Consider the following 6000-nt stretch of genomic DNA (forward strand, 5'->3'; position numbering starts at 1 on the left):
ACATTCATTTTTTACAAACGTTTTGCAAACAATATGGTGGCAGGTTTGAATGAAGAAGACTGTAGGTCGCCATCTTGTTTGCAAAACTCAAATATTTGAGATTAAAAAAAAAAGCATTTAAAACTACTTTGAAACACGAAGAAATTAAGCCAGGTTGGTACTAAAGTAACTTTTATTGGCTAGGGTAGCATTTATTGGTAAATTTTTACTTTCCACTTTAGCAATAATCTTTAAAATGACGACTTTTATAGTTTTTCAAGCATGCTGAAACGAATACCGCATTTAAATTTTAAGCAAACAAGTAATTATCTGTTATATTAAGGAATCTAATTCCTGATGTATTAAGTGGTGGACATTGTTGAACGAATACCGCATTTAAATTTTAAGCAAACAAGTAATTATCTGTTATATTAAGGAATCTAATTGCTGATGTATTAAGTGGTGGACATTGTTGAACGAATACCGCATTTAAATTTTAAGCAAACAAGTAATTATCTGTTATATTAAGGAATCTAATTCCTGATGTATTAAGTGGTGGACATTGTTGAACGAATACCGCATTTAAATTTTAAGCAAACAAGTAATTATCTGTTATATTAAGCAATCTAATTGCTGATGTATTAAGTGGTGGACATTGTTGAACGAATACCGCATTTAAATTTTAAGCAAACAAGTAATTATCTGTTATATTAAGGAATCTAATTCCTGATGTATTAAGTGGTGGACATTGTTGAACGAATACCGCATTTAAATTTTAAGCAAACAAGTAATTATCTGCATATTAAGGAATCTAATTGCTGATGTATTAAGTGGTGGACATTGTTGAACGAATACCGCATTTAAATTTTAAGCAAACAAGTAATTATCTGTTATATTAAGGAATCTAATTCCTGATGTATTAAGTGGTGGACATTGTTGAACGAATACCGCATTTAAATTTTAAGCAAACAAGTAATTATCTTATATATTAAGGAATCTAATTGCTGATGTATTAAGTAGTGGACATTGTTGTACATGCAAGTGTTTGCATAATTTTACAATGGCCGCCACTCATAACATCAGGAATTAGACTGCTTAATATGCGGACAACAACTTGTTTGTGGAAAATTTAAATGCAGTATTTGTTTTCAGCATACCTGAAAAACTATAAAAGTCGTCACTTTAAAGGTTATTGTTAAAATGTACGTAAAAGTTTACCCATTTATTTATTGTCATTTCACCCCAAACAAGGCACTGAGCCACTTAGTCGTGAGGGGCAACTATTTGGGATCAGATTTGCAGAGATACTATTAGGGAGTTGGGCAACAAGATTTCTGTTCACATTACACTTGAAATTCTGCATGTCAATACAGTCAGGGAAACATGAGCCTAGGAGGGAATTTTGAAATGCAGCCGTTCAAGCGAAAAAGCTATTCGAGTAGAAAGCTTTATGGCATCTAGGGATCCTTACAGTGTAGGGGTGGAATTTCGCTACTTGTCGGGTTTGTCGAGGGTATTGTCGTTGAGGGAGATCATCAGAGCACTGAATACTTGTAAAATAGGCACAAGGATGCTACGTTTTGATGATGGGACAGAGGTTGGAGTTTAGTTGACAGTTCAGGATTTATTAGGTTGGTGACTTTTTTTTTAACCCTGTCTAAGAGTGAGAGACTAGTGGCAGATGCACCAGCGCAGACGTGGCAACAATACTCCATGCATGGGTGAACCGTGGCCTTGTAGAGATACAGGATATTCTCAGGTATATGAGTTAGCATGGTAGAGAGATAGTTCATCTTCCTTGCAGCAGCCTTGGCAATGTCTTCAATGTATTTGTTCCAATTCATGTTGCCTGTGAATGTATCATTAGCCATGGCAATCAGTGGTTGAGAAGGTTCTTGTAATTATTAAAGAAAATAAGCTTAGTCTTGGCAGCATTGAACATTATCAACCAGTTACGGCTCCATTCTGCTACAGACTGGAGGCCGTCCTATAGAGTTTTAGCAATTTCCTTAGATATGTGTTTATAAGTTTTACCCTCATGCCTGTTATAGAGAGTGGTGCCCTCAGCAAATATCATCATCTCAGAGAAAATTTTATCAGGGAGGTAATTTATGAATATCAGGAATAATAAAGGTTCAAGGATTGACCCCTGTGGCACACCCGTATTTCTATCATGCTGTTTTGATGAACGACAATCAAGGACAACCTGGATTTTTCTCTTATCTAAGAAGGATTTGATTATGTTAAGTATATGTCCAGCAATACAATTTGCTTTTCTTTAGAAGACCATTGTGCCAAATCCTGTCAAATGCCTTAGATATATCTAGAGCTACTGACCTAGCTTCACCTATCTTATCTAATGCTTGGTATATACATTCAGAGATTACAGTTAGGATATCTGCAGTAAAACGGGCTTGTTTAAATCCATATTGTCAGTCAGGTAAAAGTTTATTGTCTGTGAGGTGGCAGACTAGTGCTTCTCTGCTTAATCCCCCAATTTTGTTTAAACGTCAGCCATATTAAAGCTGAAAACTTCAAGATACCCGTTACTATTGGTAACGTAGTTTAATGTAAACATTTTGGTGCAAATACTGCGGAGGGGTCTGGAATTTGAACCTTGTTTTCAGTTGGGGAAAAGTTAGGTCACGTGGTACTCGGCCGACGGTGTAACAGCAGAAAATTAACCCTTTGAATGAACATGGATATTAAGAGCTAATATAAACATATAAGCACCCTAAAAACCCAGGTAGAGAGAAGAGTAACTTCTTTTACCTTTGGCAGGATTTATTTGTTATATTATTTTGTGGGTTAGAGTACAAAAATAACGCCATACTGTTCTCTCTTTTGAAGTTTCAATAATGTTTTTAGGCATTTATTAGTATAGCCACCACAAGTTACTCTTCTACCTAACTTATTTTCAAGTGTTTATTTAAGTCGAAACAATATGTACCTGAAACTCCAAACAATTTTTGCCATCTTATTATTCTAACAACTCGGTACCACTTGTTTCAAACTACAAAAATGCCTTAAAATAAGTAAAAACACTAAAAACGGTAGTCTATGTTACCGTGCTGAAATAAGATTACTATTTAGAAAGCCATTCTTAACATGTTTATTCAGCTCGAAAAGCATACAGTGTTTACCGATGTAATGGAAAATTCAAAATGACGCCCGACTCTCTTTCACACGGTAAGTTTGGGAAAAGCTGTTATAAATAATAAACTAGACAAAATACTATTAAAAATACACCGAATATGTCATCCTATGTCACGGTAACATATATTGAGCGAATTTCTAACAGTATTTTGTCTAGTTTATTATTTATAACAGCTTTTCCCAAACTTACTGTTAAAGAGAGAGTCTGGCGCCATTTTGAATTTTCCATTACATCGGTAAACACCGTATGGTTTTCGAGCTGAATAAACATGTTACATTGAATAAAAAAATTATATCCAGTTTGGTAGAAAAGTAACTTATTTTGCCTTTGATAACATTCATTTGTTATAGTTTTGCTTTGGGACAACTTTTTCGAATCTATGTGTACAGTAATAACCCACCCCAAAAAAAGCGCCCTTATACAAGCATCTAAGCAAGCACCCTACAAACTTATCCGGATAAGGAGAAAAGTAACTCATTTTTCCTTTTGGCAGGATTTATTTGTTATTTTGTGGGTCAGACTACAAAAATAACGCCATGATGTTATCTAGGCACCGCCAAAACTGGGGGGGCAGGTCAGTACTTTTTGACGGACCGTCTTTTTAAAAATCTACCAAAAATCAGGTAATTATCCGATCAATACGAAATTTTCAGCGATTATTAGGAGAAGAATGAACTTTATAACAGTGTACTTATTTTTCATAAACGATATTTATATATATATTTTTTTTTGCTTACAAAACCCCCCCTTGTTTTGAAGTGGGAACAAATATGCTTAAAATAATCATCTGAAACTGAACAAAACATATTGTGTTGTTGTAAGGGACAGAATTATAGATTAAAAAAAAAAAAAAAATTGTTTGCATACCTTATTTTGACGTCTGAATATCAGAACTTCGATTGTGTTTAATTATCCCGCTTTTGAGTTTTGAAGTGTGAAATTCGGTGAATATGTTAAGTAAAATAATTAATTTAAGTTAAGCAAAACAAAAAAAAAATTTTTTTTATATTTATACGAAAAAAGCCATTTTAAAATTTTTGATAAATAAATTAACAATTTTTTTTTAGCGAGCCGAATAATGCATGACCATTATTAAACAGAGCATGTTTTGAATAATCGATACAAAAAAAAAAAATTCGATAAATATTGTGCCCTTTGTGTTAAGTTTTTTTGGCCTGTTTAGTCTTCCATAGTTTTCGTCTCATCGAAAGAAAACGTAAACAGAGTCGATCTGAACTCTTCGGCGACGCGAAATATCTGGTTACATATATGAATAAGTGGAATTATTTGAAATTCAGGTACTTATATTATAATATTTTTGCATATTCTCTTAGAAAATCATCCTAAATCTTAGTTAGACAATAAATGAATAAATAAATTATTTCAAAACCCCTTTTTTTTAAATATTTAAGTACGTTTTTTGTGCAAGACAAAAAATAACAATTGTTAACTTTTTGGGAAAATTTAACATTTAAAATTGAATTAAAAATAGTAGAAAAAGTTTTACATTATTCTGTTTTCTATATGATAAAATTCAGGGTTTTATCTTTCTGGAAAAAAAAAAGTTACTCAGAAATAATAGATTTTAATAAATGTAATTTAGTTTTAAAAAACAACAACAACTTGATTTTGCGGCCATTTTTGGCGGTGCCTAATGTTATCTCTTTTGAAGTCTCGATAATCGCTAAAAAAAAAAAAAAAAAAGTCGTAAATAAGAAAATAATGACAGGAAAAAAGGGGAGTATTTTTTAAACTTGACGGGGGTGGGGGGAATAACACGCACGGATCAAAACAGAGGAGGCTATGTTATTTACTGTGACACCGTCGGCTGAGTACCACGTGACCAAACTTTCCCCAAACTGAAAACGAGGCTCGAATTTCAGACCCCCCTCCCTATCTGCGAAATCTGACACTAATATTATTTACAAAACATGAAAATATTTTGGTACTTATACAGTATGCACCTATTTTACCGTGTTGAAAAAATAACGTCGTTATGTAGAAAGCCATTCTTAACATCGGAAGGGTGAGGTGTTTTATAACTATTCTGTACTTTCACCTAACAATTTAATAATAGCGCGGTACAATAAAAGCATCGTTATTATTAATAACAACAACAAAAAAATAATCATTTTCACCTGAATTCTAATTGCATCAAATAATTATGAATTTTTTGTCAATCTTAACAATCAATAAACGACAGTATTTATTATATATATATATATATGTAATTAAATTTACGTTTGCTAACATTGCTGGGCATGGTAAAACAAACTACACTTTTGAATTGAGCGCAGGTGAAGAATAAATAAATCCGATTGTCATTAATAAAAAATAAAAACACATACATATATGCGTACGTATGTATAAATATCTTACCTCAAAGCTAGAACATGTGCCAAAACAAAAGTGCAGGATCGAAGTAGATGATAGGAATCTGGAATTCGTTCAGATCGAACAGGTGAAAGCACGTGATCAGCACTTCCGGTTTTTGCCAACTTTCTCCGGTTTGGAAGCTATGTTTCCGGTTGGTTGAAACCGGGTTTGAAAAGAAAATAAGAAAAAAGAAATACTATTAAATATTGAGAATTAAGTTTTTGGTTATCTCCAAGTTCCGAATGTGTGTGTGTGTGTGTGTGTGTGTTTTTTTTTTATTTATGTTTCTTTTTTTTCTTTTTTTGTTGTGATTTCCGGTTTCTGATGACCGAACTTATTTACGGTGAATACTCTAGAAAAGTCCCTTATGATTAATGTTTACCAATTTGAAAATAAGCAAACAAAATTAGTTGTTTTTCTGAATGGTTTTATTTTTAATAAAAAAAAAATATGTATAGTTACATTGATATGTTTTTTCAAGTATGGTT

General features: G+C 32.7%; 1 protein-coding gene across 4 annotated transcripts in view; it reads right to left on the reverse strand.

Moving 5' to 3' along the window:
* The window catches only part of LOC145266528 (uncharacterized), a 91629-nt gene extending 85975 nt beyond the window's left edge, over positions 1 to 5654 (reverse strand). For all 4 annotated transcript variants that reach the window (XM_080122288.1, XM_080122287.1, XM_080122286.1 and 1 more), the window contains exon 1: positions 5516 to 5654. The gene's annotated coding sequence lies outside the window, so the exon portion shown is untranslated. The remainder of the gene's footprint in view (positions 1 to 5515) is intronic.
* Positions 5655 to 6000: the final 346 nt, after the last annotated feature.

Source organism: Euprymna scolopes, chromosome 41 (assembly GCF_053919585.1).
Source record: "Euprymna scolopes isolate OS-2025 chromosome 41, ASM5391958v1, whole genome shotgun sequence".
NCBI classification, from domain to species: domain Eukaryota; kingdom Metazoa; phylum Mollusca; class Cephalopoda; order Sepiida; family Sepiolidae; genus Euprymna; species Euprymna scolopes.